Source organism: Nannospalax galili, unplaced genomic scaffold (genome assembly GCF_000622305.1).
Source record: "Nannospalax galili isolate Female #2095 unplaced genomic scaffold, S.galili_v1.0 scaffold65, whole genome shotgun sequence".
NCBI lineage: Eukaryota > Metazoa > Chordata > Mammalia > Rodentia > Spalacidae > Nannospalax > Nannospalax galili.
The window spans coordinates 835,091-846,779 of record NW_008353294.1 but is presented as its reverse complement, the minus strand read 5'-3'; positions in this window follow the sequence as shown (position 1 = coordinate 846,779).

Below are 11,689 nucleotides of genomic sequence, written 5' to 3'. Positions count from 1 at the left end.
AGTAGATTGAATATAGGGATTTATTGGATTAGCTCACAGGATAGAGTCTGAGTAGTCCAACAATGGCTGCACCACACTGGAGAGACTGAGAATCCGGTAGTTGCTCAGTCCACAAGGCTGGATATCTCAGTAGTCCCAATCTGGCACTGAAGGTCTGATGAATTCCAAAAGATCAGCTAGTCTTCAGTCTACAGCAGCAAGACAAACTCATGAGCAAGAGAGAAGGCAAACAGCAAAAGTAAGAGCTCTCCTCTGCCATGGCCTTTTATATGGCTGCCAGAAGTTAACACCCACATTTAGTGTTGGTCTTTCCACTTCAGATGATCCAATCAAGGAAATCTCTCTCATTTCAGTTAATATCAGATCCAGTCAACTTGACACCCAGAATTAGCCATCACAAGTCCACCCCTTGTCAACTTGACATACAAATTTTCAAATGAAAACAATGGTAAGGTCATAATTTCACCTAACATGATATGACTATCCCATTATACAATGACCAAACCTATATATATCTTAGGGTAGGTGATAAAGTCTTCGAGGAATGCTTAGTCCTTCAGTATCTCATAACCTAATATGATCATATAGATTATATATCTTAGACTAAGTGATAAGGTCTTCAAGGAATGCTAAGTCCTTTAGTATCTCATAACATAATATGATCATATAGGTTCGCAACACTTAACTAGTTAACACTTATCTCAATTACACATTCAAAAAAAAAAAAGTACCTGCTTAAGATATGTGTACACATGCAGAAAGCTATTCTTAACCAAATAGGACAAAAACACTCATGTCAATTACAATCCACATCTCTGCAACTGGTCATGGGGCCTAAGTTGATATTTAGACCTACCTTCCTCTGCTACTCATTCTGTATTTTCTCCACCATCAGCAAGCACCTCTGCAGGTCTTGGCCTGGAGGAGTGACTATACTTTCACACCTGAAGGGTCTGGGCCATTTTTTGTCCTCTCTGGATTGGGTTGTTGCAGTTTCCCATTGACCTTAATCACAGGACATGGTAACATCAAAAGTCACCCTAAGGAATCTCCTGCCTTTCGGATATAATCTTCATTCCTCCATTGTGGAGAACAAGTCCAATTTCCCCCTGGTAGTCTGGGTTAATCACCACTCCTAATACTGTTATTCCTTTCTTAGCCTGCTGATTTAAGGGCATCAGAAGCCCAAAGTGACCAGAGGGAAGTCTTAGCTTCCAGTTCAAGGGAATGTTTGTTGTGAGTCCTGACAGAAGCACTCCTTCCTCTGGAACCAAAGTTTCTGAGCCAGTAGAATGCAAAGTTGAGGGTACAGGAAGCAAAAAATTTCCTAGCGGGTCACCAGGGGTGATAGTGAGTGTAATCATTCCCACTTCCACCCCTTGATTCCTAGACCTGTGAATCCCAGCTATAGGAGAAACAGCACCATATATTGGATGCTGATTCAAAGCATATATTGCCTTCTGGAGGACCTGCCCCAGCCCTCCAGGCTATTGTCACCTAATTGGCACTGTAACTGTGAGTTTAAGAGGCCATTTTATTGCTCAGTAAAGCCAGCTGCTTCAGGATGGTGGGGAACATGGTAAAACCAGTGAGTCCCATGACCATGGGCCCACAGTCACACTTCTTTTGCTGTGAAACGGGTTCCCTGGTCAGAAGCCATGCTGTGTGGAATAACATGATGGTGGATAAGGCATTCTGCAAGTCCCTGAATGTTAGTTTTGGCAGAAGCATTACGTGCAGCAAAGGCAAATCCATAACCAGAATAAGTGTCATTCCTATAAGGACAAAGCTCTCTCCTCTCCAAGATGAAAGTGGTCCAATGTAGTCAACCTGCCACCAGATTGCAGGCTGGTCACCATGGGGAATAGTCCCATATCAGGGTCTCAGTGTTGGTCTCTGCTGTTGCCAGATCTAGCAGCTGTAGCCAGGTCAGCTTTCGTGAGTGGGAGTCCATGCTGTTGAGCCCATGCATAACCTCCATCTCTGCCACCATGGCCACTTTGTTCATGGGTCCATTGAGCAATAACAGGGATAGCTGAAGAAAGAGGCTGACTATCCACAGAGCGGGTCATCTAATCTACTTGATTATTGAACTCATCTTCTGCTGAAGCCACCTTTTGATGAACATTTACATGAGACACAAGTATGTTCACATCCTTTGCCCATTTGGAGAGATCTATTCACATACTTCTTCCCCAAATGTCTTTCTCACCAATTTTCCAGTCAAGCTCCTTCCAAGACCCTGACCATCCAGTCAAACCATTGGCTATGAATAGTATATAATCACACTTGAATCAGTATATAATTACATTTCTGGCCATTTCTCCTTCCAAGCAAAATGCACAACATTGTGCTCAAAATTCTGCCCAGTGTGAAGAGTTTCCTTCACCAGTGTCCTTCAGGGATGTTTCAGAAATTGGCTATAACGCCATAGCTGTCCACTTCTGAGTGGTGCCTGTATAGCGTGCAGAACCTTATGTAAACCAAACCCTAGTCTTCTCTTCCTCCATCAACCAATCATAGGGCACACCCCATGAAGCCTCAAGTGCATGCTTGAGAACAGGAGGCATTGTAACAGGAGTAGGAACCATAGGCATTTGGGCAACTTCCTCATGTACCTTGTTTGTGCCCTCAAGGTCTGCTCGGGCCTGATCGCATATATACCATTTCCATTTGATAATGGATAGTTGCTGTCCACATCCTACTTTATGGCTTGGGGGGTCAGATAACAGGCAGCTCATGATGGGCAGCTCATGATGGGCAGCTCCAGTCGCATGGTGACTTGATGGCCCATTGTCAAATGTTCAGTTTCCACTAAGGCCCAATAGCAGGCTACAAGCTGTCTTTCAAAGGGAGAACAGTTGTCTGCAGATGAAGGCAAAATCTTACTCCAAAATCCCAGTGACCTTTGCTCTGATTCTCCTATAGAGGCCTGCCAGAGACTCCAAACAGCATCTCTATCTGCCACTGATACCTCAAGTACCATCAGATCTCCTGGATCATATAGCCTAAGGGGCAAAGCAGCTTGTACAGCAGCCTGGACATGTTGAAGGGCCCTTTCCTAGTCCAGGCCCCACTCAAAGGTAGCTGCCTTCTGAGTCACTTGACATATGGGTCATAGTAACACACCAAGATAAGGAATGTGTTGCCTCCAGAATTCAAAGAGGCCCATTAAGTGTCGTGCTTATTTCTTTGTGGAGGGAGGGGACAAGTACAACAACTTATTCTTCACCTTAGAGAGAATGTCTCTGCATGCTCCACACCATTGAACTCATAGAAATTTCACTGAGGTAGAAGGTCCTTGAATTTTGGTTGAATTTATTTCCCATCCGTTTGTATACTTTACCAACAAGTCCAGACTGTTTGCTACCTCCTGCTCACTGGATCCAATCAGTGTAACATCATCAATATAGTGGAACAGTGTGATAGTTTGTGGAAGAGTCAAGCGATCATGATCCCTTCAAACCAAGTTATGGCACAAGGCTGGAGACCTAATATACCCTTGAGGCAGGACAATAAAGGTGTACTGTTGGCCTTGCCAGCTGGAAGCAAATTGCTTCTGATGGTCCTTATGAACTGGTATCGAGAAGACAGCATTTGCCAAATCAATAGCTGCATACCAGGTACCAGGAGATGTGTTAATCTGCTTGAGCAAGGAAACTACATCTGGTGCAGCAGCTACAATTGGAGTCACTACTTGATTGAGTTTTTGATATCAACTGTTGTTCTCCATGACCCATCTGTCTTCTGCACAGACCAAATAGGAGAGTTAAAGGGAGATGTGGTGGGAATCACCACCCCTGCATCTTTCAAATCCTTGATGGTAGCACTAATTTCTGCAGTCCCTCCAGGGATGTAATACTGTTTTTGGTTCACTATTTTCCCTGGCAGAGGCAATTCCAGTGGTTTCCAGTTGGCCTTTCTAACCATAATAGCCCTCACTCTACAGCTCAGGGAACCAATGTGGGGATTCTGCCAATTCCTAAGTATATCTATCCCTGTTATACATTCTGGTACTGGGGAAATAACCACAGGATGAGTTCGGGGACCCAGTGGACCCACTGTCAGTCAAACTTCAGCCAAAACTCCATTTATCACCTGATCTTTATAAACCCCTACTTTAACTGGAGGGCCACAATATTTTTAGGCCCTCCTAGAATCAGGGTCAACTCAGAACTAGTATCCAATAGGCCGCGGGAGTTCTAATTATTTCCTTTTCCCCAGTATACAGTTACTCTAGTAAAAGCCTGCAGGTCTTTTGGGGAAGGATGGGGGAAAGGTAGAGCTTTTCTGCTTATACAGATCAAATAAAAACTTAATAGGCTTCTTATGTATTTGGTCCCTGAGAACACCATGATTGATTAGCCAGTGCCACAGATCCATTTGGGTCATGCCATTATAGGTATTGTTTTGCCTTTGCCACCCATTACCATAGGTACGCTCACCTTGCTTTGGTAATTCAATACTGCCACCTGATTCCTACTCCAAGGTCCTGTTAAACCTATTATATTTATATATAATTTATGCAATTGAGCAGCAGCATCTCCAACTATAAGAAAAGACCAAAATCAAAGCTCTTAAAATGTTCTGGTGTCTCTCTCAGTACTTTCCGTCTTATAAAATCAGTAAAAGACATGTCCTCTAAGCCCTCCCATCGTGGAGGATTTGGTTTCGCACTGTGAATCCACTCAAGCATGCCAATTTGCCTGAGCCTTACAATCCCTTCATCAACACTAAGCAGAGGGATATCAGGTATCTCCAGCTTTCTGTCAGTAGGCCATCTTTTGATAAATACCCCAGCCAACCAATCAAATAAACTATTAACACCTTTTTTAACTGCACAGGCTTCCATATTAAACCTAGAATCTCCAGTCAGGGGGCCCATGTCAATAAACCAGCTGATCCAATTTTGTGTTCCTTCCACCATTATCCCATACCCTTAAAATTAAATCCCAGACATATTCATTAGACTTCTACTTGAATGAATTAGCAAATTCACTAAGTTCTTTAGTGATGTAACGCACCTCCTCATGGACCACACTTTCTATCTCTCCTCCATGGACCTGTTTAGCTTTGAGTCTGGTTATAGGTCTAGAGGCAACAATAACTGGGCCCTGAGAAACCACACAACTTACTATTTCCTCTGAGTCACCACTGAATCCTGAATAAACACAGAAGCTATCCAAAATAATATATCACATGTCTATTCTTTGTTTTTGAAATGTTTTCTTTTTTCTCTGTTTATTCGTGTCATGATTTATTCATTCAACAAATGTATAGCCAATATATGTGACTTTTCTAGGAATGGTGAAAGAACAGTAAACAGAATCACAAGACATGTGTCCCCATTGTTTACTTCTTGATAGGAGATCAACAGTAAGCAAAGCCTATATGTAAGACATACTAAATACTGTGCTTCACATTCCAGCCTCTGTCATCTCCTTGTCCTGTTGTTCTTTCTACTGATTAATAAGGCTTATTTTTAATATTAATTATTATCATTTTAATTTTTCAATCTTTCTGTGTTATGTGTATTTCTGTGTGTGCATGTGTTTCTGTGAATAGGGGGTCATATGTGTCACAGTATGCTTCAGAGACCAGAAAAGGAGTTGGGGCTGGTTGTTAGCAGCCATGTAGGTGCTAGGAATGGAACCTGGGTCCTCTGTGAAAGTAATCAGTGCCCTTACCCACTAAGCCATCTCTCCAGCTCAATCTTGGTCCTTCTCACTTAATTATTATCACCAATAAATTACATGTTATTAAGAGAGTTTCTCTCAGTTTTTATCTCAACCTCTTATTGCATATATATATATATATAAACATAAAAATATCTATACTGATTTTTTCTGATTTTCCTTTTCCAGTCTCATTTGTACCCATTTTAACTAGGAATTGATTCCATTCATCTAAATTTTGTCCAATGTTTCTCATATTGCAAAATTCCAAGGTAACAGGGCTGGAGAGATAACTCAGTGGTTAAGAGCACTGACTGTTCTTGCAGAAGACCCGGGTTTGATTCCCAACATCCACATGTTTGCTATAAACTGTCATTAACTCCAGTTCCAAGGGAATCCGAATCCCTCTTCTGACCTCTACGTCATTGCATGGCACAGGTGTATCCACACACAGGCAGGCAATACACTCATATACATAAAATAATAAATAAAATATTAAATAAAATATTTTTTAAAAATTCCAAGGTAATATCTCATGCAGTTTTCCTTTCTGTTCTTTCTTCACTTCACTCCTAAGAATTCAAACTTGCCCATTTTCTCCCCATGTGTTCAGTACTCCTCATTCTATAAAATATTAAACTCCTGCTTTTTCTATCTATGAACACTAAACAGTTTTTAGTTCCTCTCTATATATTTTCCAGATAACCCAATACCACTTACCAATTTTACCAAATTTGTATTCTATAAAGCATCGCTGTATCTTCACAGCTATATGAGCAAATGTCTACTAGACTCAACCATGGGGCCAGGAAACAGGTTTGTTAAATTTATCACACGCAAAGTCAAGTTGCCAAGTACATGTAAACACCTTCAGCCAACAACTAACATAAACTGAGAAACGGGAATCTGCTGCAAGTTGAAGTAAAAATTGAGCAAGGTATAACAAATACTAATAAAAAAAAGTTCTACCATACTCAAATTAGCAGATTGTTTAAAGAATAAAATTAAATCACCTTTATAATATCACAAATGCAAACACTATGTAAATGCTAGCCTCCATAGGATCTGCTCTGTGAAAATGCTGTAACTTACTTTCACTAAGTCATGGATCCTGTGTTGTATTTATGCAAACACAACAGATGGTTATGCTGATGAAGTACATGTACTAAATCTCTCTATAGTAAATTTAATTATGAACTTAAGAAATGGAGTAATTTCAAGATATTTTCCATTTAATAACAGTTTGAAAGGAAGTCTCAAACATTCAAGGAAAATCCAAGTAATTGTAGGCTAACAGGCATTGTAAGGACTCAGTATGGCTTTCTTAAGGTATTTCTTTATTATTGCTGTAATTAAGTTTTAAATGCTGGCTTAACTCACTGAATCTAAACCATATTAAAGTCTAACAAAGACAGATAAATGCATTAAATATTGTAACAATGTAAGGAAATCAATATATTTTTGTTCATCTTTGGAATGTGATTGTGAAGATCACACAGCCATCTAAACCATGGAACTGGTCTGACTTGGTCCATATTTTCTAATGACTTCAGTTATACGGCGATATGAAAGCAACAACTACTGATTAGTAGCCTCCTTTAAGCTTCCGTAGTTATGGAAGCTTGTTTTATTGTTTGTGGATTTGTCTGTTCTTCTGTCCTTTGACACCAAGTAAAATTCCAAAGGCTGGTAAATAAATGATTCTGGATGCTGCTCCTGTCATTGCTACTGTCAGAGTGCCTCAGTGATCCCTTAACCTCCCTGGCTCTCAGGTTTCCCATCTCTAAAATGAGCAATAAGATGAAAGTATGTCATTTAATACAATGTTTTCAAAGATGTTATTTGCATAGTAAACTTTCTGAATTGTGAGATTATTTATATCTATTTTATGAACTGCCTTTTCTGTTTATTTGTACTGGCATTCATTTAAAATAACACCCAAAGAGACAATACACTTTCCAACAAATAGTCACATCTTAATATTAGGTTTGTAGTAGAAGAATGTATAACATTCCAAATGAAGGCAACAAATAGAAAATATGATAAACTGTAGAATGGCAATCTATTTTAAATATTAATGAACTTCCAAGTAGGAGTTATCCTGATCAGGACATCTAAGCAATAGAGAAACAAGACTTTTTATTTGAGCACCTTTAATGAAATATAAACAATTTTTCATGTCAACTTAAGGAAACATAAAAATGTATTTTAATAAGTATTAAATCTGCCATTATTAAAGTTTATTGGTATTAAATGGTTATGTATGTAACATTATGGACTGCCTCTCTCTACAATATGCATCTAAAAGGCAAGTTGACTATGGACTCTGAAACTGAGAAAAGTGTCCTGATATCATAATAAGTTCAACATAACTTACACTTAAAATCAATGGTTAAAATAAGTAGAGAGGGTAAGGATAAATTAGCTGTTATGACTGAAAATAGTATTTGAGAGAAAAGTCATATCATTGAGATGAAGAACGATTTTAAATAGAGGCGTGAGCTGTAGACACCGAGGGAGAGAGAGGGAGAGAGAGGGAGAGGATGAAAAGCACCAAAGGAGGTTGAACGTGAAGAGCAGATAAAGCTCAGTAACTGTGGCTAGAATAAAAGTAAATATTTTTAATGCATCGAGCATGATTTGCTACCGTTTTATTTCTTAAACGTTTTTTTCTTCTGTGTTTTATTCCCCATTTCTTAACCTTCTTCTATTCTTTCTCCCCCGTAAATCCATACCCATGCTCTGATAATCACTATACTATATTTGCATTAGTTTGTGGGTTTTTTAACCATCCATATACAAAGAAGAATAGGTGAGTTATGCCTTTATGTGTCTGGCTTATTTTACTGAACAAAACAGGCCCTATGTCCAGTCATCTGCTGATGGTTAATTGAGTCCATGTTTCTTGGAAATAGTATTGCAAACTTACCATATGTATCTCTAAGGTTCTAAATATCATTTTATGTAAGCATACATACAAGTTTATATGTCCCCAAAACAAGAGTGGGTTCATCATGGCTGAAAGTGTTAATAATGTGTGCTTTATCAGTTTCATTTTCTTCTAGGATAAATTGTTAAATACATGTTTTATTCAAAAATAGAATGTTGCTATTCCTATTAGAACAAGCTGAGCACATTAACAGACATTGCAAGAAATCACACTGAAGAATAAGTTAGTTTCCTTTTTTGTTTTTGCTATGAAACAGGATCACATGATGTAACCCTGGGTAGCCTGGAACTTGTTATGTAGACCAGGCTGGCTTACTCACAGAGATCTGCCTGACTCTACCTCCCAAATGCTGGGTGTCAGCACACCAGCCTATAGAATATCTTTTTAGAAACCACTGAAAGATCCAAATTTACAATCCATACAGTAAGGCAAAATATGAGCCACTTTGCAGAGATCTGAAAGGGAATAAAAGGCATTATTGCCTAAGGGTAAAGCATTTCAGAGCTTTAGAGAACTATGTTGTGCTTCCTTCTATTTTCCTCTTTAAGGAAAAAGGATGTGGTTTCAAAAGTGCAACACAAATATTTGTCTCTTTAGTGTCAGTACACAAAATAAATTTTAAAGTATCTGGGATTATGGTAACCTCTCTGGACTCTGAAAGAAATAAATATTCAAGAAAATAAGGCTGTTGGCTTCACCTGTTTTAGTCCCTTACAAACTTACGTAAGCTTTTCAAAAATTATTATTGCTCTTTCCTAAAGAATATTTGCCATTAGAAAAATAACACTCCCTATTGATTATGTAGTAAAGCCAGAAGCTCCAATTCAGATATCAGAAATAATTGAGAAATCTATAGATTATAAAATATACTATGATATAGTGTGTTATACATTACATGTATTTTATACATTATCATTCTTTCTCAATATCAAATTTACAGATAAGGTGGCTTGAATGAGAATGTCTCCCATAGACTCCAAGTATTTGGGCATTTTGTCTCCAGTTGGTGAAACTGTTTTGGAAGGTTTTAGGAGGTTCTGTCTTGCTGGAGGAAGTTTGTCACTGCAGGTGGTCTTTGAGAGTTCTTACATTTTACCAGATTACCAGTTGCCATCTGCTTCCTATGCCTGCTTGAAAATGTGACCTCAGCTTTTGACTTCCACCACCTCTGCCATCATGCCTCTCCATAGATCTCCAGAATTAATATACTACTACTGCTCTGGAATTGTAAACTAAATAAACTCTTCTTTCTGTAAGATGTCATGGGCATATCACAGCAACAGAAAAGCAATTAATTGGTTCCAGGAGTGGAGGTGTAGCTGTGAATAATTGACTATGTGGGTTTCTGGAGGACTGTAGAAGACTTGGGAAGTTTGGACTAGAAAAGTGGTTGAATGCTATAAGTAGTGCTTCACAGGCTACTCTAGGAGGAGCCTGGAAGAAAGTAGTACCGAGAACAACGTAGTTCCCAAGGGAAATAAGAGCTAGCCAGAATCCGAGTTGAAAGATAATGGACTAATTTCTTTGGTGGAGGAAATTTCAAAACAGAGTAACACTGAACAGGTGATGTGGTCATTATTGGTAAATATCAAGCAGATCTATAATGAAAAAGAGCAAGTGGGGCAGAAAGAAATGCAGAATGCAGTATCAATTGAAAAAGAGCACTAGGAGGATTAATACTGGAGCCAAGGTACATGCTGAAGGAAAGGCTCTCTTTGATAAGATTAGAATGATTAAGGAGAGGCCTACAGATCTGCTACAGATCTGCACTCATGGAAAGAGTACTTTAAGAGCAAGACCGCATCCAACTAAGCTTCCAACTTGTGAAAGAAAATGCCAGAGGGGTTTTCTGGCCCTAGAAAACCACAGCATAGAAAAGGTGCTAATGTGAAAGAAGTATGCCAGAGTCCAAGAGTCCATCCCAGGCTTCCAGCTGAACTTGGCAGTGTTGTTCATGTGGTATTGACTTCAGAGGCATGAAAGATAACAAGAGTGAAGAGGTCATTGGTTCTTCCTCTGAGGTTTTAGAGGGCTACTGAAGCCAGGCAAAGTGTAGCAGGGACATCTGTGGATAAAGAAGGCTCTGACAGACCGAGATGTCTTGACAGGCATGAAACTGTGTGTAGGTAAACCCTGGTTGGCAGTGGAGATGCCAGAGCTGTGAGATATCTGCCAAAGAGAGTAGCATACAGGGTGTGGTACCAGGCTGAGAAGGAGAGAGAGAGAGAGAGAGAGAGAGAGAGAGAGAGAGAGAGAGAGAGAGATAGTAGAGAGAGAGAGAGAGAGAGAGAGAGAGAGAGAGAGAGAAAGAGAGATTTTTTCAGGCAGCAAAGCTGGAGGGACAGAGCCATTTAAGTCTTTTGGATGAAAAGTCCCAATGTAAAATGTCAAACATGTAGCTACTAGATTTAGTGTTTTCCCTCCTAGTTTTCAGTCGTTTTGGTCCAGAATTTCCTCAGTATGCCTCCATTCCTCTCTTTTGGAATGGGAATGTGTATTTGGTTCTGTGTGTTGGAGTACATAATTTTTTCTTTTATTTTACAGGGGCTTAAAGTTAAGAAATTGCCTTGAGTCTCAGAAGAGACTGTAGATGAGAGTCAGAAAGACTATGGGGACTTTTGAAGGAGGAGTAAATAAGGTTGGCATTATGGGGACCAGGGAGTGGAATGTGGGGGTTCAAATTAGAATATCCCCCCAGAGGTGCCAAGCATTTGGACATTTTGTTCTCCAATTGGTGGCACTGTTTTGGAAGGTTTTAGGATGTTCAACGTTTTGGGAAGAAGCACATCACTGGGGGCAGGCTTTGAGAGTTCTTCAACCTTGCCAGAATCTTGCTGCTCTCTGTTTTCTGTGCCTGCTGGAAGATGTGACATTCAAGTTTCTGCTCCAGCCACCTCTGCCACCGTGCCTCCCCACAGATCTCAGGGAATAATGGACTCTTATCCCTCTGGAACCATAAGGTAAATAAACTCTTCCTTCTATATGTTGCCTTGGTCATGGGGTTTACCACAGCAACAGAAAAGTAACTAGTAGAACAGACAGACATGAAGTATTCATATTTAAC